This window comes from Phragmites australis, chromosome 7, assembly GCF_958298935.1.
Source record: "Phragmites australis chromosome 7, lpPhrAust1.1, whole genome shotgun sequence".
Lineage (NCBI taxonomy): Eukaryota > Viridiplantae > Streptophyta > Magnoliopsida > Poales > Poaceae > Phragmites > Phragmites australis.
Window position 1 is genome coordinate 16,961,893 of NC_084927.1, and position 23,945 is coordinate 16,985,837.

Genomic DNA, 23,945 nt, shown 5'->3' on the forward strand with positions numbered 1-23,945 from the left:
TCTCTCCGGTTATTTAATTTGCTGACCATCAGGGATGTACTCGTTCGCTGAACGGGTGAGATCTTACTGTCTCCAGTTATTTAATTCGCTGATCATCAAGGTCCATAAAATCTCATCTGTTAATATTTAATTCGCAAGATCTCGCTCATTCAATATATGAGACCTTATTTTCGTCCATAAACGGGCAACGGTAAGTTAGACTGTGATTTTCTGAAACTACCGTGTATTCTTAAAAAATATCACAAAAATAAAATATATAAAAAAAATCGTCGGTCAGCAGTCTCACGGATTCGTATTGGACTCGCCTTCTCGATACATGAATACAAGCCCGCTTACACAACCCACCCACGAACTCCATGTTACTAACCGAGCATGTGTAGCTAGCGGATCAATAAAGCACGGGCCCGCGGCTTCTACAGGCGCAAGGGAATCAAAACGGCCTTGGGCTGCATCATTGCAGCCGTGGGGAGCGTGACCCGTGCTTTATTGATCCAGAGCCAGAGAGATGCGGGAGCAAACGTTGCGCGCGGCAGCGGCAGTTGCCCACACCAGCCCGGCCCGTGTGCCAAGCCAATGCCAAAGGATGAAAACGGATAGAAACGGTTGAAAAACCTTTAGCCGTTTTTACTTTTATATTTTTTTAACCGGACAAAAACAAAAATTAGAAAATCAGAAACAAAAATGAACAATAGATTGCCAGTTATACGAAAACGAACCAATCCAAATAAAAATATATCGGTATCAGATGAAAACCAATAATTAAGATCTGGAAGACCCAACCTCATAACTATGAGTCTATGCTGGTTATAGAATTCCATCCAATTAGGACTTCAATATCTTAAAGAGCTAGAAAACTTCTCATAGAATCAACTATATATACATACTTCACTCTTACTTTCTGAACCCTGCCACTATAAAAAACAAGTATTTTGTTTTTAGATTGTCTAGTCACTATTGCTTTAGGAGAACTCTATCTCGTTCATTTCGAGTTTGTAATCACAGTTGCCGTAGCAAATACACCAATAAAATTTTATACCGATGTATCAGCAAAACAAATTTGAGTTGTCCTTGTCCGTTTGATAGGACTTACATCAGTTACATAAACAGCTACACACCATTAGAGAAATCAACCTAATGTGCAACATATGTGCCAATCTTCATGAAATGCGCCCTGCAGGCTCACAGAATAATCATCTAATGGCTACATTGTAAATTAGAATGTAGGCTTCACGTAGTATTAGCAATAAATTAAGAGTAGCATCAGGGATGCAGCAGGTAGCTAGCTTGCCCTTCAGATTAGACCACTGCCAAATCTTCGACACGGACAAACTCTCCCCTTTGTTCCGTGCGCATCTTCCTTCCCTCCATAATGTCGGCATTGATCAAACTTAACCCAGCGGGCCTTCCTCTCATTGCACCACCACCAGCAGCGCCATTTCTAATCTGGCCGGGCTGGAGAGCTACCCGGAGCTCAGAAGTACCCATGGAGAAGCATCTCCTTTCATCCAAGCTGCTGCTGCTACTCTCCCTTGATCACTACTCAACTCACTAGCATTGGCATTGCCACCTTCCACGGCACCCTGGGTCCCGACATTTTTTAACTTCCCCAGCCTCACAGGGAACACCCTCTTCTCAGCCACCGGCGTCTGCGCCACCCCTGCAGCCTTCGGCACAGGCAATCCGAACCCGTCGTCACACTCTTCGGACAGCTGCCCTTCCTCCAGCCTCTCCTCGAAATCGAACATCGGATTGTCCTCGGCCATGAGCCCCCGCGGCACAGCGGGCACATCGAGTTGGAGAGCAGCCACGTGTCAATGTAATTGAGGTGGAAGGAGTTGTTACAGTATATGGGCTTAGCTCATTATATTTGTATAATTTTAAATAAATCTTAAAGTTCCAATCATATGAGGGAGATGTGTTTTTTTAATCTCACTTTTTTAGTGGATATGAATGGAGACCAATTTAAAAAAGTTTCTCTCCTCCACCCACTTAGCATGTGTGGATAAGAGGTCTAGAAAAACATGCGCTCACGCTCGCCTCACTGAACCGTGGCCAGGACGGAGGGCACGGACGTACGACACCTACACGAATGGTCCATCAAAATCGAGTCCAGTTGCTTACGCAGGTTTAGCTTTCTTTTACGGTTTTATTCATTTTTGTTGTGTGGGCAAGCAGATAAATATATACTATAGTGTCGGTTAAGACTTCGATCGTGGCGGCGTAACCGACTCCGATCGAGGTGCGTCTCAATCACGCAACTCTCCCTCTATATATATTTACTATCCACCACACAAATGGGAGAAGCGAGTTGCATATTCGTAATTACGGCTTTGTCAATTTCCCTCTATTGCGCCGTCGCACGCCGACACTAATTTGGAACCGCGTGCATCTAAAGCACCTTTTACTAAAATCAATGTAGTTGTATGCAAACCTTGAGCAATAGCATGATAAACCAAAAAATCTTCAGGTCCTATTGTTAAGAAAAGCAAATTACTATTTTCATTAACAGCATTCAACCATCCAGACAACTATATGCTTCGACCTGCATTGAAAGCTGGGGCCACATGGAAAAAAGAGTTAAAGACACTTGGTAAGAACTACTCTTATCTTACTGCTCGCTATGAGTGAGCGAAGCACCAACCGAAAGAGCTACTTAATTGGTCAATTCAATAGTAAAAAGTGATCTAAATTATCTATTGGATTGCTACAGATCGTAAACCATACTAGTCAAAATTTTATCTTACTTTCCAGAGCGAGCATAAGGCTTTTATGGGGAGGAACAGTTAAAGAAATGCCTAATCCTTGTTAATGAGCCAACATATTTGCCACTGTCATTTTATTTCGTCAGCCAAACGAGTATTTCACGGAAAGCTGACAAGGAATTCCATTAAAAACGACCGTTTTGATTCTTTAGAACAACTAGATGAATTTAGTAGATCTTTTTAGGAGGCTCCAATAACCATAGATCGAACATATCCTATTTTTACAGTGCGATGGCTGATTGTTCATGAATTAACTACGATCTTCCGCCAATCAGCAAGATTCCCTCTTTATCCCCCGAGAGGGGAATGGTGGGTCCATCTGAACCAACGCAAGCAGGCCTTCCTGCTTTTGATAGCAGACCCTCCCCAACATTCGAGGATCCAAGGGATTCGGCACCCACTTATAAAAGGGTGCCGGCACCCACATAGACTACTCCATCTCGCTGCATCGGCATGCATCGACGAACGAGAGAGCAGGTCTTTGAAACCCATCGCTCTTGAGATCCTGTACCGGGAGAGGGCCAATAAGGTTTTTGGAAGTACTCACTCCTCACGATTTGCTTCTTCTACATCATCGTGTGTACTTTGTCTACATTGTCACTGTCATCGTCGTCTACTACATTGAGATCAACTTCGACTACTTCATCTTCGTCATCGCCTACTACATCCACATCATTGGGGCTTCTGCATCTCACATCGCCATCGGGTACGTACACTGAAATTCTACTCAAGTGTTTAATCGAGTGAACTCGAATGAGCTAGTCAATATCCTTCTCTAGTATCTAGACGAGGTTGATTGGGGTTGGTCAAATTCTAGTCAATTCTACTCGAATATTGTCGGGGCTCATTCGAGCTAATCGATAATTGATTATCTGCATCTATTCATGTTCATATTATATCATGAATTGAATTAAATTAAATATGAAAGTGCTATTATTTCTAACAATCTAAAATCCTTATTGTAGGCACTTTGATTTAATGATAGCTGGTTTTGCCAATGCACTGAGATTGGACAAATTTACCGGTGTGCACTTTAAGAGATGGCAGGTCAAAGCCACTCTGTGGCTTACGGCTATGAACAACTGCTAGGTTGCGTCTAGCAGATCTGAAGTAACTATTTTCTCTGATGAGGAGAAGAAGTTCAAGGAAGCCAACACACTCTTTTTCAGATGTGTTCTTAGCCCTCTTGCACATAAAGGATGCAAAAGAGTTGTGGGCGTGTTGAATCCAAAATTTAGTGCATCAGATGCAAGCAGTGAACTATATATCATGTAGAAATATCATGACTACAAGATGGTCGATAATCGATCGGTTGTCAAGCAGGCTCATGAGATTCTGTGCATTGTAAAAGAACTCAAGCTCCTAAAACCTTACCCGACACGTTTGTGGCTAGGGGCATCATTGCCAAATTGCCTCCCTCGTGGAGGAATTTTATCACTGCTCTAAAACACAAAAGATAAGAGATTTTTGTTGAGAGTCTGATCACGTCTTTTGATATTGAGGATAAAGCTCAAGCTAAGAATGTGCATAACAAAGGAGGCGATGGATAGCTAGCACAAATGTGGTGCAACAATCCTCTAACGGCAAGTACAAAGGGGAAAATAACAAGGCCAAAAAAAACCACCAACTTCAAGAAGAAGATGAACAAAGATTATAAACCTTGCTTTGTGTGTGACGAAGTTGACCATTGAGCCAAAGATTGCCGAGACCGCATAGGAAGAAAGGTTAATCAAGGGAAGAACACCAAGTCTGTAAATATGACCATTGACAACACTGGAGATAAAACTAGTGGGTATGATAATCTACATATTGTTCTTTCAGTGAATTAGTCTACCAGTTGGTGGATTGATACTAGGGCTAATGTACACGTGTGTGCTGATAGTTCAATATTCTCTTCTTATCATGCCGCTTAGGATTCTTCCATCTTAATAGGGAATGAGTGTCATGCTTCTGTTCATGGTGTTGGCACAGAAGATCTAAAGTTTACTTTGGGAAAGATTGTGCAGCTAAGGAACGTGCATCATGTCTCTTCAATAAACAAGAATCTAGTTAGCGATTCCCTTCTCCGTAGAGACAGGTTTAAGGTGGTACTCGAGTCCAATAAAGTAGTTATGTCTAAACATGGACTTGTTCCACTTTTCTATTTCTGATTTATGTAATAAATCTGTGAATTGTATTTGTGACAATATTAATGGAGATGAGGCTAATGTTTGGCACTCAAGGTTATGTCACATAAACTTTGGTTGTATGACTCGGCTTTCCAGCTTGAATTTAATTCCAAAATTTTCCATTGTCGAAATTTCTAAGTGCCAAAGTTGTGTGAAATCTAAGCAACCTCGTAAGCCTCATAAGACAGTTGAGGAGAAAAATTTGGCACCGTTAGAACTCATACATTCAGATCTGTGCAAGATGAATGGTGTGTTGACGAATGGTAGAAAAAGATATTTCATGACCTTAATTATTGATGCGTCTAGATTTTGTTATGTGTATTTATTGAAATCAAAAGATGAGACCCTCGACTACTTTAAAATCTATTAGGCAGAAGTTGAAAATCAATGGAAATAAAAATTAAAAGACTTAGGTCGGATCATAGTAGAGAGTACTTCTCGAGTGATTTTGACTTATTCTATAAGGAACATGGAATTATTCATGAGAGAACGCCTCCTTATTCGCCCCAATCAAACGAGATAGCCGAGAGGAAGAATCGCACCCTGACTGACTGGGTTAATGTCATGTTAAACACTGCGGATTTATCTAAGGTATGGTGGGGCTTCTTGACTTCATGTCATGTTCTAAATAGAGTTTCTACTAAGAATAAGGAGAAAAAACCATATGAAGAATAGGAAGGGAGAAAACCATCACTTTCTTATTTGCGCACTTGAGGATGTTTGGCGAAAGTCAATGTACCTATAACTAAAAAGCGCAAGTTGGGACCTAAGACAGTGGATTGTATCTTTTTGGATATGCTCATTGGAGCATTACCTATAGGTTTTTAGTAGTTAAATCTTAGGTATATGACATTCTAGTCGATACAATTATAGAGTCTAGAGATGTCACTTTCTTTGAGAGCATATTTCCTATGAATGATATACGTAACACTTCTAGTCAAACCTCTAAGATAATTCCTAAACCTGTCACACCACTCGAGTATTCTGAACAACCACTCTAGCTAGTCCCTGAGGAGGATGACAGTGAAGCTACAAGAAGGAGTAAGAGACAAAGGATAATAAAATCCTTTGGTGATGATTTCACTATGTACCTTGTGGATGACACTCCCAAGTCGATTTCAGAAGCTTATGCATCTCCAGATATAGACTACTGGAAGGAGGTTGTTTATAGCAAGATGGATTCCATTCTCACCAATGAGACTTGGGAAGTCACAGATCAACCTAATGGTTGTAATCTTATAGGTTGTATGTGGGTGTTCAAAAAGAAGCTTAGGTCTGATGCTACTATCAAAAAGTATATGGCTCGACTTGGCCAAGAGTTATACAAAAAATAAGGCGAATATTTCTTTGATACTTATTCACTTGTCACTAGACTGACCACAATAAGAGTACTACTCTCCTTGGCTGCCTCACATGGTCTTCTCGTTTATCAGATGGACATTAAGACAGATTTCCTTAATGGAGAGTTGGATGAGGAAATATATATGGATCAGCCTGATGGGTTTTTAGTAGAAGGTCAGGAGACAAGGTATGTAAGTTGCTGAAATATTTGTATGGACTCAAACAAGCTCCTAAGCAATGACATGAGAGGTTCGATAGAACATTAACATCTACGGGCTTTGTTGTTAATGAAGCCAATAGATATGTGTATTACGCCATGGTGAGGCTGAGGAAGTTATTTGTGCCTGTATGTTGATGACATCTTGATTTTTGGGATAAATCTTGATTTGGTTAATGAGATCAAATCGTATCTGTCTAGAAATTTTGATACGAAAGATCTATGAGAGGTTGATGTGATCTTAAACATTAAGTTGATCAGAGGTGAGAATGGAATTACACTTTCGCAATCACATTATATGGAGAAGATCTTGAGCCGTTTTGGCTACATGGATAGCAAGATCACTCCAACGCCTTATGATCCTAGCTTAATACTTCAAAAGAATAAAAAAGTTACTAGGGATCAACTGAGATACTCCTAGATAATCGGATCACTCATGTACCTAGCTAGTGCTACAAGACCTGACATCTCATTTGCTGTTAGAAAATTAAGCCAGTTTATTTCTAGCCCGGGTGATAATCATTAGCATGCGCTTGATCGAGTCATGCGCTACTTGCTCGGTATTATGAATTTTGGACTTCACTATACTGGATACCCATCTATACTGGAGGGTTATAGTGATTCCAATTGGATATATGATATTGATGAGATCAAGGCATAAGTGGATATGTATTCACTTTGGCAGTGCTATTGTTTCATGGAGGTCTTGCAAATAGACCATATTGACGAGGTCAACCATGGAAGCAGAATCCATAACATTAGACATAGCCACTGTTGAGGCAGAATGGCTGCGTGAGCTCTTGATGGATTTGCCAGTGGTCAAAAAATTGATAGTGGTTATCCTTATGAACTGTGATAATCAATCAGTTATTGTCAAAGTGAACAGTTCTAAGAACAACATGAAATCCTCAAGACATGTAAAGAGCATATTGAAATTTGTCAAAAAATTGAGAAACTACAGAGTGATAACATTGCATTATATCCAAATAGCTAAAAACCTGGCATATCAATTTACAAAGGGACTATCATGATATGTAAAAGATAAAGCATCGAAGGAGATGGGTATGAGACCCATGTGAGTTATATAGTAGTGGTGACCTAACCTATGTGATCAGAGATCCCGTGAATTAGGACCTGAGAAAAACAAACTATTGGTTAACTGAAGAAGAGTACCACACAACCTACTTGAGTAAAGATGCAAGACTCTTGAAATCTGTAAGGCAGGTTGACATTGCCTTAATATGTTTTGTTGGCTTTAATTAGTGAAGATGCTAACCTACAGTGCATTGTTGAAAGAACACACATATATGAGCCTGACTGTTGGTCGTAGTCTATGAGATATGGGTGATTTTTAATAAACTCATGAAGAGACCATGAAGTACGACTTATATGCTCCATCAGCGGGGTAGCCTACTGGCAGCCAAGTATCAGTTATGACTTCAAGTGAAACTTGTTTGCACAAGACTTATAATTCAAGGCTTAGTCCATTATCTAAGTTGTGAATGAGTGTAGCTTGATGTTCTAGGTGGATGTTTAACTTAACAGTCTTCACTAAAATACTGGTATATCAAACAATATTGAGGAAAAGACAAATCTTCATGGGACTTTGAGATCTGGTGGGGGATTGTTAGAATATATGGGCTTAGCCCTGTGAGGAACTGTCCAAATTGAATTCTAATTAATCATTAAGCTAATCATTTACATAATCATAACTACAATAATTAATTAGATGTAATCCCAGTAGTCCCGGCATGTGTTTTGTGCCCAAGATCGGCATGCACGCCTTCGCAACATAAGTCATCGCAACAAAGCTTAATAAAGAGCAAGTAATAAAACTATATTATAAGTCTTTAGAGGATTATCATTTATAATAATTTACAACACTCGAACACTAGGAGGATAAAAGAATAGTCTCACCTCCTAGCCTCCTATAGATAATACGTAGTGAAAAATAAAATCTATAAACAACAAAAGATGGGTGAAGTCATTTGCCCTAAGGCATCACCCAAAAACCTAGTCACTATAGTAGTTTGCACTACACCTACCTGTCACCTACATCAGCGGGCATGAAGTAACCAAACACTAGCTCCTCCTCACTTGTAACACTTGTAAAAGCAGCGTGAGTAGGAAGGTACTCGCAAAACTTAATCCATAATGAGTACATATAATAACCCGAATCTAAGGATTATGTATTTGGATGTGTTAGCAATGAATCGGCCACAAGGTTAAGTAAATTCATATGCAAAAGTAATTTTTGACACAAAGGTGTGAACATCTACACTTAACCACATATACCATGCTATCCTGATATCAACATCATGAACATATCTGTAACAGAACCATCCTATCTCAACAATAGACATCACCAACCATTTCCCAACATATCAAACCATCACCCCACATCAATACTCTACGACTGCTACAACTGGATAGAAGCATGCTCATAACCGAGAGCGCGGCAATTCGAATTGTTCATACACCCTACATGGAGGTACATCTTTACCCACACATTATGAGAACCATTCGGCTTGCGTGACCACACATGTCTACACAACGGGGTACTCATTACAACCTTTCCCAAGTAAGCCCAAACTGTATTAACATGTGTCTCTAGGAGCGGCGGTCATCTAGAACTACTCCCCAAGCAAACTAGATACCTCTTATAAGCCTATTATGCTGATAAACCCAAGATGTGCAAGACAAAGGTCATAGCTACACGAGGTATTCGGCTCATCCTTCCCATATTATATATGTGGTTAGTACGAAAAGTGCTAGAGGCAACTGCAACAATGGTCGATGCTTAAATGATGCAAGCGGTCTATGACATTTGGGTTCCTCTCCCGACCTACCCCTAGCACCGCCCACATCTCGCCTCATACTCACAACTCATACTTTCCAACATCATCATTATCCTTGTGAACAATAAATAAACCCTAAGCTCGTGAACAATGGTTGAACCACTGCTCGACTTCTACCGAGAACCTATGCATTGCTAAGCATATCGTAGAAAACTTTTAAGTTAGACAACAACATTGTTAACCCCGGCTACAAGGATACGGATCATCAACCATTCAAGGTAGAGGTAATGCATCAACATAGGTTCTACCCAAATAACTCGATACGGATTCACTAAATGCACAACATACATATAGCATAATTTATTATTTAGACTCGACTTGATCCAAAATACAAGGTGGAATATGCTTAAATGCTTGCCTTTCTTCTTCGACGCTTGCCTGACCCTTCCTGTGCAGCACTCACAAAATACCGGTAGTTCGGTGTCACCTTCGATCACTTGAACCGTCAGCATGTTGCTCTCTAAATAAGTCAAGAATGCATCGAATAAGAAAATGATGATGAAAATGTATGCTTATGATGCACAAACCGCAACTAGTATGGAAAGCACTGTATTTCAAAAGCATTTGCTAAAGATCGGCAAACGAATGGGGTTATAAAACATTTGAACCTCAAATGAAACAACAAAAGACTATAGTGCACTATGTAGCTGGTGGTCAAATTGGAAGAAGTGACGGTTAGACTGTCAGCATGCATAGAGTTTCATGCTCTAGCGGTCAGACTACACCCCTAGGCGGTTAGACTGGCCCTAGCGGTGGTCTGACTCCTGACTACGAAGTCTAACTTGAAACTAATTGGCTAAGTTCCATCTCGCCATAATGGCAGTCTGACTACTAGGCCCTACTGACATCACCTTGGCGTGGTCACTGGTGAATGCTCTGGCACTGCCTTTGACCAGGAAGGGTACCAAAACACTCTAGGAGACTAGTAGAGTGCTTTTAAGGTGGTTTGCACAATATTCATTGAGCCAAACTTGGAAAGCTCCATGGATGGGATCTAAGCTAGGGTGGAGCTGACCGATTAGGGCTTGAGAACGACAAGAAACAAACGGTAGGAGGTGTCTCACCTTAGCGTATGGAAGCTTCCTATTGGAGGGAATCACTCCAGGGAAGCTCCGATTTGGAAATCGGGCTCCGAGGTGGTGTACGGGCTTGGGGTGAATGAACACGTGTAGAAACTCCTCCGGCGAAGAGGAGGAAGGGGATGAGCTAGGGGAAGTCCATGAGGAGCATGGGGGAGCCTCTCCCATTGATCTCCAGTTGTCGGGGCCATCCTCTCCCTTCTATCCCTCAGTTTGTGTGAAGAGAGTGAGTGAGCATGAGAAGGAAGTAAGAGAGAGATTGATCGATGGCTTAAGTGGAAAGCTATTGAGTGCTGGCGGTCAGACCACCTTGGGATAGAGGCAAAAATGGCTATGCATGTCTCTAGCGATCAGACTGGCGGAGGTGCGGTTGGACCAGGGGAGGGTCTTTTCCCATTCTCCCTAAAGGTCTAGGGTATTCCTAACCATCTACAAACTATTTCTACTCAAAATAAATGGTGAAAAAAAGCATAGACTCAAGACACATATTTTGAAACATTTTTAAACACTTAAAACATGATTTTAAGATGCCATGATGATTATACATATTTAGTTATGTAATTAACACCTTGAGATGTGACAAGCGCATTATATTTGTATAATTCCAAATAAATCTCAAAGGCCCAACCATGTGAGAGAGGTGTGTTTCTTTATTCCCACCTTGCTAGTGGATGTGAACGAAGACCAAATTAAAAGGGTTTCTCTCCTCCAACCATTTAGCATGTGTGGATGAGAGGACTAGAAAAACATACGCACTCGCTCACTCGTCTCTTCTTGCTGGGGCATAGCACCTGCATGAATGGTTCACCAAAATTAGGTCCATTTGCTTGCGTAGGTCCGGCTTCCTCTTGCAGTTTTATTCCTTTTTGCTACATGGGAAAACGGATAAATATATGAAAATCGTGTCGGTTAAGATTCAGATCATGGAAACGTAACCGACTCTGATCGTGGTGCGTCTCAACTACATGACTCTCCCTCTATATATATCTGTCAGCCACCACACCAAGGGGAGAAGCAAGTTGCATATTCGCAATTAGGGTTTGGGCAATTTCTCTCTGTTGCGCCATTGCATGTAGACTACTCCATCCCACTGCACTGGCATGCACCGACAAACAGGAGAGCAGGTCTCCAGAACCCGTTGCTCTTGAGAACCTATACCAGGAGAGGGCGAATAAGGTTTTTGGGAAGCGCTCATCGCGACTGCTTATGATTTGCTTCCTCTACATCATCGTTATCTACATTGCCACCGTCGTTGCCGTTTGCTACATTAAGATCAACCTAGACTATTTCGTCTTTGTCATCGCTTACTGCATCAACATCATGAGAGTTTCTGCATATCACGTCGCCATCGGATACGTATACTAAAATCCTACACTGTGTTTAATCGAGTGAACTAGTTGATGTACTACTCGAGTGTTTTAGTCAATACATTTCTCGAGTGAGCTAGTTAAGATTCTTCTCGAGTATCTAGTCGAGGTTGATTGGGGTTGGTCCAATTCTAATTGATTCTACTTGAATCTTGTCGGGGCTCATCCAAGCTAGTTGATAATTGATTATCTGCATCTATTCATGTTCTTGTTATATCATGAATTGAATTAGATTAAATCTAAAAATGCTATTATTTCCAACAGGCATGCCCATACAACGGAAGTAGTCAGAGCCTATGCTCCGCGTCAAACTCGCACAGGCGCACTGCGTAGTTGAATGGCTCCTTATCTCCATCGCCGCCCACGATGATCTCTAGGTACGCGAACATAGATAAAAACTATATTTTTCCCCAAAAAAAATAGGATTGCAAGAAAACATGCGGGATAAGACAGTAGCCATTTTTGGCCCTATTTCCAGACATCACCATCCTGTTTTTGTCCCATTCCTGCACAACAACCGTGAAAACAAAAATGACCAGGAAAAATAGAAAATGGTTGCGGGACGAGACGGGATTTCCCGTACCGCTTTAATCCCTACATATCAGCGTGAACATGAACCTGGCTGGTATGAGTAGTGGGGTAGCGGCTACCACCTACCTAGTAGGTACCGGATGGGCTCGGGTTGATGTGACGCAAGGCAAATCCTATAGGTAGTGCGCCCCTGAAGATGTCACGAATAGCAGGGTGGTGTTTGAGATTCATTCAACCCGAAGTCGATGGCTAAGATCGCGGGCACGGTGCGAAGATGCGGGCACAAGTTGGGAAGCTGTGAGACATGTGCCATGGTTGGATGGGATGGGATGGGATGTGATAGGATGAGAAGTTATTTGTATTTAAAATTTAAAATTATTTTTTTGTTTAAACTATAAATCTATATGAACTATGGTGTTGTTTATAATTAATTCAACAAAATAGGATCAAATATGAATAGATTTTTCAAAAAAAATCTTTAAAAAATCAATAGTTTGAATGAAATAGTTCAACATCTTGAATATATTGTTTCAACATTTTCACATCTAATATTGAACTAGTGCATTCAAAATTTTGAACTAGGTTTCGAAAAATATTGAATCAAGTTTCAAAAAATGCTGAGTTATTTCTATAGTTTTATGAATTTGTTGTGTCAAGTTTTTAAAATGTTGAATGTGTATTATGAAATTGTTGAGTTAAATTCACAAAAATATTGAATCAATTATTTTGAATTGTTGAAAGGCACACAAAAACATGATAATCGCAAAGATTAGAAAAGAAAGAAAGAACATGAGCTGACATGTTTCTGGGCACATCGTGGACTTGGACCTCTTCCACCGCAAGCTAGGCCTATTTGTTCACATGCTGTTGGGCCTATATATTGTTAAGTAAGGGTGAAAATAGATTGGATGTTGACAGATAATGCATTTACCTTATTTGTTTTCATATTTTTGTTGGATTCAGATCAAATACGAATACCTTCATATAATGATACAAATATGAAGCGAATATGAATCGAAACGAATACAGTTACAGATATTTCTTGAAAAAAGGAAACCTCTTAAATTTTTCACAAGACCTAGAAAAATATGCCCAAATACTTAAGACTGCAAGTTCAACAATACTTAGATATTTAAAAGTACAAATGGAGTGGTCAGCCTCCACATTATCATTGATGGCCTTGGCAAATGGAGTAGCCGGCCTCTAAGATTATCATTCATCTGTTTCCTCCAAAAAGTCCTCCACCTCCACATCCTCATCAACATCTAAATCCTCTTACTCTAACATGTTTTAGTTCAATGAAATCTAATATGATAAAAATTAAGCCATACGCCTATGAATTCAAATAAAAGAAATAGTGGACCAATGATGCCATAACAAATAGAGCGGCTAGCACCCACATTATCATTCTTCCATTTCATCCAAAAAGTCCTCCACCTTCACATCCTCATCAACATCTAAGTTAATTAATAGTGCATAAGTTAATTAACACTAAAGATATTATCTAAATAATAGAAAATGAATTAGAAATAACTAAATTAGACTTAGAGTTAAATTAGAGTTATGGACAGGAGCTAGAAATATTTTTGCTTGAACCATCATGATCTTTTGTTTCTTGGAATTTTTCTAGATTTATTTGGAGTGTAACACTATTTCTTTGGTTTTTTATTTGTAATTTTATATTTACTAGACAATAGAAAATAGAAAAGGAAAAGAAAAGATAAAAGGAAATCCTGAAAAATACCTTGGGCCAAAATATAAATCTTCCTGAGCTGAAACCCATCTCCTCCTCTCTCTCTCTCTCTCTCCATTTTCAGACCGCCACCATGTTTTGAAGCAGCTTATGGGCCTGAAAAATAGTTAAGGATGAGCTAAAATTCGGATAGCCAAAATATCCAATCCGACAATTATCTGATTTTGACACAAAATGCTACTTTGAATCCATATCCGAAACAAATAACCGAATTCGAATCCGATCCGACAAAATATCTGAACTGAGACTATCTGAATATGTATTTTCTGGATAATTTCCGAATTGTTTTCACCCCTATAGTTAAGCTTGGCCATAAGGTTCTCATGCCCTGCATCCGCGCACACCCTCCACATGTCTAGGTTAGGTTTTCACATCTCTTTGTGGTGGGGTTAGGGAACTTCATCCCTTGTACATGTTGTTTTGGGTCGACATATTCATCGTCATCAGCCGTGAATTTTGCACCTATGGCAAGACCGAGGTGCAATATGTGCATCAATAAGGAAAGGGTAGGGATGGTGGCTTGCATAAATGACAATGCCTGTTTAGACCGAGCTCAATCCAGCGCTCGTGTGGTCGAAGAGAGGATAAAGAAGGTTTTTCATATTTTCCCTATTTATATTTTCTTATTTGGTCTAACACGTAAATTCATTCAACAGTATAAGGAATTGAGTGGTAATGGGTGAAAGAGATATTTGAACTTGCTTTGATAGAGTAAAGGGGTACCCTGGCAAACAAGCTCTGTGAGGGATGTAACGGCCAGAGGCGTATATTTCCTAAAACTGGTCGGTTGCGTGACAAGGGTATGGTTCTCACGACCAGTACGAGGCATACGCGACCAGTCTCCCTGCACCATCACATAAACCCGCGACCGGCCTCACTGATCGTAGGGTCGGATCTAACACAACCTATCCAAACGCATTTGTTGACATCCACTCAAGTGTTTTCCTATCACAGGCGCCAACTCCAGTGTGCGATGTCATGGGGCCTTGTCCCATTTCGCAGCATTATGCTACAGAGTGGGACTTTTGCAGGTCGACGTGGTGTCGCACGATAGATGGGACGTTGTCAGCAAGACGATCAAGCAAGTGGTCGAGGACAGTCCTCTGTAATGATGGCTTGGGTTAGATATTAGGATGAGCAGGATCTTCTGTTTAAACCCACATATAACTTCTCCTCATCCCTACTATATAAAGGGATGAGGACCTTGTTTGTAAAAGAAGCAAGATCAAGTCTGGCAGCCAGCTAGAACTACCTCTGTAACCAATTGAGATCTTCCATAACATAATACACAGGACATAGGGCTATTATCCTCCAGGAGGCCTGAACCTGTATAAGTCCCTATGTCTTTGAGCCCATTGTACGTGCACACAATGATTGTTGAAATGGTGTTCATGCATCCGCTGTCTAGCATACCCCGAAATCACTATCAGGGACTAACCCTCGACATTTGGAGCGCTAGGTAGGGGCGCGTTTTCGTCGTTTCATCAAGTTTGAAAAGCTTGATCAGGTTACCCAAAAATGGATCCACAGCAACCGCTGAGTCCCATTCCAAGGACCCCGGCCAACACGAGGTATTCGTCATGGGGTACCACCCAGATGAACCTGGTGTGCTCCAGGCATGGGACACTGAGATGGAGTTCGGGAGCTCCGAACCCCAACGCGAGGTCTGCATGGCGGACCATGTAGCAGAGGGTGCTGGAGGCCCTCACGTCCCAAGCACGGGTGGCAAACCCCCTGCTATATGCCTAGAGGGAAACCAGACCGACTCAGGACATACAGTCGCTTTGAGATAGCCCCTGCATCCCTAGCATTGTCATGAGGAGCCCTACACAGGGTGTAGTCTATGGTGGCGTCATCGCCTAGGCCATCGCGCCGCAAAAGCATCGGGGGTTCCCCCTTCGTGACTTATCACCGCTCCACGCCTAGCGTCTCGAATATGAGACCATGACGCTGGCACAGAACCTACAGATCTTGCGAGTACTCCTTAGCCACCCACCAGTACTTATACCGAAGGGCTCGCCTGTCACACCGTGGCTGCGTGATCTCGCCCTCCTGGCCGATACCACCCGACGCCAAATCGTGTCAACAGGCACCGTGCCCATGGCAAAGGTCGATGAGGGTTACAGTTACAAAGGGTCATGGTAGGGCCCACGACGGAATAAGTCTCATGCTCCCACAACCACAGAGGTACTCGTGGACCACCGCCACGTTGGGACGGCCAACCTTCTTTGACCTGTGTGATGCTCTACGCCAACGTGACCTCCGTGGCGTGATCCAGAGCCATGTGGCCACTAAAGAGTAGGAGGACCAGGCTAGGCGGGGGCAAGCAGACCTACTGCACGCCTTCCCCTTGCAGGGAGGCGTCAGACAGCTCCACCCCATCATCAGGACCCCGAGACAACTGTCTCTCCCCTTAGATGCGTGCCGCCACCCAACAATGAGTGGCTCCCTGTTATGGGACTACGTGCAACATGCTATTCGTCCGGTTATAGGAGGTGTGCTAGCTGGACAAGTTTCAACTGGTCCTAGTCAAGAAGTATAGCGTCTTGGCTAACCCGGAGGAGTTTCTACACATTTACACCACCTTGGTGTAGGCTGCGAGAGGCCATAGGAAGTTCATGGCCAACCACTTCCCTATTGTCTTGACTGGTTCTGCCCAGTCCTAGCTGATGAACCTCCATCATGGGTCATTTCACTCCTGGGAGGACCGGTGTGACCAGTTGGTCATCAACTTTCAGGGGACCTACGCCCGACCAGGGGTCAAGGATGACCTATATCAAGTCCAGCAACGATAAGGAGAGTCACTATGAGACTTCATACGGCATTTCACTAAATGTCATAATACCATTCTAAGGATCTGTGATCATAGCGTTCAAGCAGGGGGGGTCAAAGACTAGAAAATGGTCAAGAAGCTGGCCACATGAGTAATCCGAACCACAACCAAGATCTTTGAGCTCACGAACAAGTGCGCGTAGGCCGCCGAGGCCCGAGAGCGACAAATCGACACCAGGCCATGACCTGCTTCCGACCAGCCTACCTCTTCTGAAGGGGTCAACCGGAAGGACAAGAAGAGCAAGCGCAATGTCGGACCTCCCAAGGTCTTGGCGGTCGAGCAAACCAGCCTAACATGCCGGCGCTTCAAGAAGAAAGATTGGAAAAAGGGTCAAGGCTACTGCCCGATCTACTGTATAGATGTCCACGACTTGACCGAGTGCAAGGCCGTCTGAGGCATCATCGACAATTAGAACGGGGAGCACAAGCACAAGCATGGCAAGGACGATGAGGATGGGGCTGCCCCCAACCAGTCGGCACTGGGATACCAGCAGGCCGTTCACATGTTCCACCACATCTTCGGAGGCGCCGTGACATATTCTTCTAACAAGGAATACAAGTCGGTGGTCCGGAAGGTCTGGGCGACCGCATCAAACCTGAGTCCATGCGTGAAGTGGTCGGAGGTCCCGCTCACTTCCAGTCAGGCCAACCACCCCGCATGCGTCAGACACCCTAGTCACTACCCCATCATGGTCGAACCCACGATGTAGAACATCTGGCTGGGCTGAGTACTCATCGATGGGGGGAGCTCGATCGACCTCCTCTTCGCCGACGCGCTGGACACCCTGCGGATTCCAAGGAGCTTGTTAAGGCCATCCCCACCCTTCTTCGGGATCACCCTAGCTCCTCGGCTAAGCCTCTAGGGCAAATTGAGCTGCCCGTTACCTTTGGCTCACCGAACAACTTCAGAATTGAAAGGGTCCTATTCGATGTGGCTGACTTCGGGATCGCGTATAACGTGATCCTCAAATGACCATCGATGGCCCAATTCATGGCCATTGACCACTACACATACCAAATGATCAAAATACCTGGGCAAACAGGGGCCATCACCATTGTTGGCAATGCCAAAATGGCCCTATACTACGACAAGAGGAGCCTCGACATGATCGAGCTGACTCCTGGATCACAACTTGTGACCATTGAACCCAGCGGGTGACTGGTAAAGGTCCATGTCGTTGCCAGCCTAGACTATCGGCTCAAGGCAGTGATCCTGGATGACAATGACTTGACCAAGTCGGTTTAGATAGGGGGCGCACTAGACTCCAAATAGGGACTCATGCTCATCACCTTCCTCTGGGCAAACACGGATGTCTTTTTTTAGAGTTCATCTAATATGCCTGGAGTCCCCAGGGATGTGATTGAGCACAAGTTGTCTGTGTGATCACATGCACGACCAGTAAAACAAAAAGTGCATCGATTCGCAGCCAACCGAAAGGAAGCGCTTCATCAGGAGATCGACAAACTCCTAGAAGTAGGCTTCATCTGGGAGGTGTAGTACCCAAAATGGCTGGCTAACCCAGTCATGGTCTGGAAGCACAATGGCAAGTGGATAATATGCATCGACTTCACCGACTTTAATAAGGCATGCCCAAAGGACCTTTTCCCTCTTCCCCGAATCGACCAGCTAGTTGACTCAACGGCCGACAGTTATTTGTTATGTTTCTTAGATGCTCGATCGAGGTACCATCAGATTAGTATGTTTAGGGAAGATGAGGAAAAGACGACTTTTGTTACACCCTTTGGGGTCTTTTTCTATGTAAAAAATGCCTTTTGGCTTAAAAAGTACCAGTGCCACTTACCAACGGTGTATTCAAATTATTCTCTGACCACACCTCAGAAGAAACATCGAGGCATATGTGGACGATGTGGTCATCAAAAGTAGGACCAAGATAGATCTGGTCGTAGACCTTCAAGAAACATTCGACAATCTCCGGAAGTACCGCATGAATCTAAACCTAGAGAAGTGTATATTCGAGGTTCCATTAAGAAAGTTGCTTGGATTTCTTGTGTCTCATCGAGTGATAGAGGTGAACCCTGACAAGATCTATACCATCGATCGGATGAGATCCCTGACCAAGTTAAAGGAGGTTCAGAAACTAACATGATGCATTACTGCTCTGAGCAGGTTCATCTCAAGGCTAGGAGAGAAGGGACTGCCACTCTTCAAACTCCTGAAGAAAAATGACCACTTCCAGTGGACGCCAGAGGCAGAGGAGACATTCCAAGAGCTCAAAAGGTACATCTCCTCCCCTTCCATACTGACCGCGCCTCGACCCGACGAGGAGCTTTTGCTCTATATTGCCTCAACACCACAGGTAGCGAGCGCGGTCCTGATCGTTGAGCAGGAACATCTCCAGCTACCAGTGTATTACATCAGTGAGGTCCTGCACGACGTGAATGCTCGGTAGCCGCAGGCTCAGAAACTGTTATACGTCATCCTAATGGCCTCAAGAAAGCTCAGACACTACTTTTAGGTTCATAGAATCAAGGTGATTTCCTTGTTCTCAATTAGGGAAATTCTCCATAATAGAGATGCAACAGTAAGAATAGCAAAGTGGGCAGTAGAGCTCGGGGGATTCGATCTCCAGTTCATCCCCCTAACATCTAGCAAGTCCTAGGCGCTGGTCGATTTTGTAGCTGAGTGGTCGTCCTTCGAGCCTGAGCAGGTACAATGACCAGAGGTAGACGAACACAGGACCATGCACTTTGATGCATCATTCACACTAAAGGGAGTCGAGGCTGGAGTGGTTCTAACCTCACCTACCGGCGACATCCTCAAGTACATAGTTCAATCATATTTTCCAGCCACTAATAACACTGTTGAATATGAGGGTCTCTTGTCCGGAATGCAAGCAGTCTCCACACTTGGAATTAAATTACTATTGGTGATAGGGGACTCGCTACTAGTTGTGAAACAGGTGCAAAAGGAGTTTCAGTGATCTGACCTGACAATGGTGGAATACCTCATCGAAGTGAGAAGACTAGAGCGACGCTTCATTGGCTTTGAGGTCAAGCACGTCCCTCGCAAGGATAACTTCCTAGCCGATGAGCTGGCCCATCTAGCTTCTTCTCGTGAACCTGTCCTGGTTAGAGTCTTTGAAGAAATACTCTCACGACCATCCAGTGTGGTCTTGGGCTAAGATGAAGGGGATGCTCCACTCGGAAACGAAGAACCTGAGGCAGCACCTTTAAAGGTATCTTTAAAGGAAACGCCTCCTTCGGTGTCATCGATCTCGGGCGGCCATCATATGGTCGCCATGCTCGATTCGGGTACAGAATAGATGGATCAGATCTTGGACTACCTTCAGAATCGAGTAGTCCCTGATGATGATGCGACGCAAAAAAGGTCTCCCTAGTAGAGGGACGCCTCTACTGCCGAGGGAGCAACAGCCTTTTATTGATATGCATCACTCAAGAAGAGGGGAGCACATTGCTCTCTGATATCCACTGAGGCATATGTAGTAGCCACGCTTCATACCGCACCCTTTGAAAAAGCGTTCCGGTAAGGATTCTATTGGCCCACTGCCCCCTAGGATGCCTACAAGCTGGTGAAACCGTGTGAGTCGTGTCAGTACCATAGCTAAAATACCAACCTACCAGCCTGGGCACTGCAAATCATACCACTCTCTTGGCCTTTCGCTGGCTGAGGGCTTGATATCGTAGGACCATTCCCTAAAGCCCTAGGCGGTTTTGAGTTCCTATTCATGGCAATCGACAAATTTACTAAGTAGATCGAGGCCGAGCCCGTCAGGAAGATCACCGCCACAGTAGCGATTAAGTTCATACGAGGGCTCACATAATCACGGACAATGAAAGTCAGTTCGCCAGTAGTGCTTTCCAAAACTATTGCAAAGAGATCGGGACCAAGGTTTGCTATGCATCTGTGGCTCACCCCCAAAGAAACGGACAGGTCGAAAGGGCAAATAGGATGATACTGCAAGGGATCAAAACTCGGGTCTTCAATCAGCTTAAAAACTATTCAAGACACTGGGTGGATGAACTCACCACAGTACTCTGGTCGTTACAAATGACCCCTAGCCGGGTCACAGCCAAAACCCCTTTCTTCCTGGATTTTGGCGCCAAAGCAATGCTCCCCTCTAAAATCGCCCTTCAGTCACCCTGAGTCAACAGTTACTTGGATAACGACCAGGTGGCACGACGGGAGGATGACATAAACCTGATTGAAGAGTTTCACGATCGCGCTCTAATTCGAGCCTCCCGTTATTAGCAGAGCCTCAGACCCTACCATGATCAAAAGGTGTGGAAGCGAACAATGGTCGTAGGCAACCTCATCCTTAGGCAAATCCAGAATAAACTCTCCCCCAAATAGGAGGGACCCTAAAAAGTGGCCACCATCACCCGACCTAGCACGATCAAGCTAGCTATGGAGGACAGTCGTAAATTACATAACTCTTGGAACATTACCTTATTGCAAAGGTTTTTTGTGTTGGGTCGCTCGAAGACGGGCTTGTCTTTCTATTTTGTAGGACCTTCTGGACGAGTGTGGAATGCAATTTGTAAGTTCTTAAATTCACAAAGAAACCCAGACTCTCTGTTTTGCAGGACTTCACAACCAAAGCATGGGCTCCCGACATATTATTCTCTGACCACAGCATGTGGCCACGCTTGACGGCCACTATATAACTTAGTGACCAAGATGCCAAGCGACCAGGAGGCCAGAGACAGCGACCACCATGCCACAAGTCCTCGCTAGGGCTGAGCGCTACTCGCCCCCAACGGACTTGTCGAGCCCTGTCTTGTTCCGCGCACCAATAACCTGACTAGCAGGCGGATAGAGTAAGAATAGGCGTTCAACCCCCATGCTTTTTCATTCATGGAAATGTTAGGTTACATGGCAACTAGTTGCATCTAATTGGACTAACTATCCTATTATATGCCTGCCCTATCCTCCCTGGCAAAGTTGACAGAAAGAGTCCGCTGAACTCTCGCCTCTATTTTCCCTTGAATGCGTCAAGGAACCTCTTGTACTCCTCCTTGGAGCGACAGCTCACCACTCTGGGGATCGAACGATGACCGGCATAAGGTTCAGGGAAGGTGGCCAACGCAAAGACCCTGCTAGGGCTGTTGACCGGCACCGGCGCACCATGCAGACCTCCCTTTCGCTTCATCTGTGACTCTTCCTCTTCATCGATCTCCTTCTCCAGAAGGTCCCAATCGACCCTCTCCTAGTCATTGGAGATATCGATAACCTCGGCTGAGGGATCTGCTTGGGTGGGAGATCAAGACGGACCGAAGGGGGGCAGTCTTATTTGGAAGGGTGTGAGCTCGATGGTCGCTGGCTTGAATCTCATAAGCGTACCTGCAGCAACCGCCATCTTCGGAAGCGCCGCGGCGAGCGGATCCAGAGTCGGAGCCAACTTTTCCCCTGTCGAGCCGTCCGAGGTCAACGACCTCTCCAGCGATGAGGGAAGGGAATACGCCATGGCTTCCGGGCCTGCAGACACTACAAGGTAGAATGCAGGATGGGATGGAGGCAATTGGATTCTAGGCACTAAAAGCATGAGGGTGAGAAAGAAGGCGAGGGGTGGCACTAAAAACAGTCCAATCAAGCAAGTGGTCAGAAACGGTCCTTTGTAATGATGTATTAGGTTAGATATTAGGATCAGTAGGGTCTTCTATTTGGACCCACGTGTAACTTTTTTCATCCCTACTATATAAAGGGATGGGGACCCTGTTTGTAAAAGAAGGAATATCAAGTATGACAGCGAACTAAAACTACTTTGTAACCGATTGAGATCCTCCATAATACAACATACAGAATGTATGGCTATTATCCTCTGGGAGGTCTGAACCTGTATAACTCTTTATACCCCTGAGTTCATTAAACGCGCACACATCGATTCTTGAAATGAACGACGCACCCGCTATCCAGTATACCCAAAATCACTGTAAAAGACTATGATGCAAGCCACGGAGAAAGACCAAGATTAATTTAGTTTACCCAAAATAGAACAAAACTATTTATATTCATAATATTTAAAAATTAATATTATAAATTATGACGTTCAATCTCCTATTTAAGGAGATGGTAAGCCAATACTCCTTCCAAGTGCAATGGAGGCTCCTGCCCTAGGCCATGGCCCTTCTTGATCGGCCATGGACCCCATCCAGGTAAGTATGTTTGCAAGGTGCCTCCTGGTCTTGCTTTACTCTGATCCTACTTCTGTCCTCCGGTTTGCCAGCCGGTATGGTATTATTCTGCCGGCTAAACATGTGGTTTGCTGCTGGGCTAATCGGGGTTCGTATTGGACTTGGTTTCTCAACAGAGGCCCGCCTACAGAGCCCGCCGACTTCCATGTTGTTTACCGAGCATGTGTCCTCACGGCACGGCTCCCTCGCGCAGGTCGCACGGACCGCAGGCGCAAAAGGGAAGCGAAGCCTTGTGGCTGCAGCACCGCAGCCACCGGATTGCGCCTGATATTAGTCAGCCAAAAGAAAAACAAAGCAAAAAAGTTCAAGAATTATTGAGAGTAAGTCTTCGAAGAGTTGCACTACAAAGTTTTACATTTTGATCTCTTTACATCGAGGTAGGTGCGCAACCCCTCACTAAAAGACATTAAAAAGGTCCACCGATCAGGGATCTTAATTTTAGTGAAATTTCATAGAACTTCGGTTATTCCGGGCGTGAAAGAAAAATATTATTTCGGTCAAAAAAATTTGGGTCTGTTCGAATTTTTTCCAGTTATAAATAAGTAAAGTGCGCCTATGGAAACTGAATAAAGTGGCTGGTTTGGTGGAATGGCCCTTGGAGCACATGCACGGCGTCGTATGAAAATTGAACTGATGTATTTCTAGAGAACAGAAATTAGAGTTATTAAAAAACGAGTTATTGAATGAAGGGAATCTTTTGAGATAGCCTAAATATAGGTTTATGTTTGACACATCTAGAGAACAGAAATTAGAGTTTATTGCTACCTTAGAAACTCGTAAGGGCGATTTCTTGCAGACTTGTCTTGATCACTTTTGTGTTGGTAAATATTTCCTATGGCATTGGACGTCTCCACGCGGTCGGT

General features: G+C 43.7%; 2 pseudogenes; both read right to left on the reverse strand.

The window, feature by feature from the left end:
- Positions 1-1,190: 1,190 nt before the first annotated feature.
- Positions 1,191-22,355, reverse strand: LOC133925424 (RING-H2 finger protein ATL47-like; annotated as a pseudogene).
- A 546-nt stretch (positions 22,356-22,901) lies between these two features.
- LOC133925670 (U1 spliceosomal RNA) lies at positions 22,902-23,051 on the reverse strand (annotated as a pseudogene).
- Between the last annotated feature and the right edge of the window lie 894 nt (positions 23,052-23,945).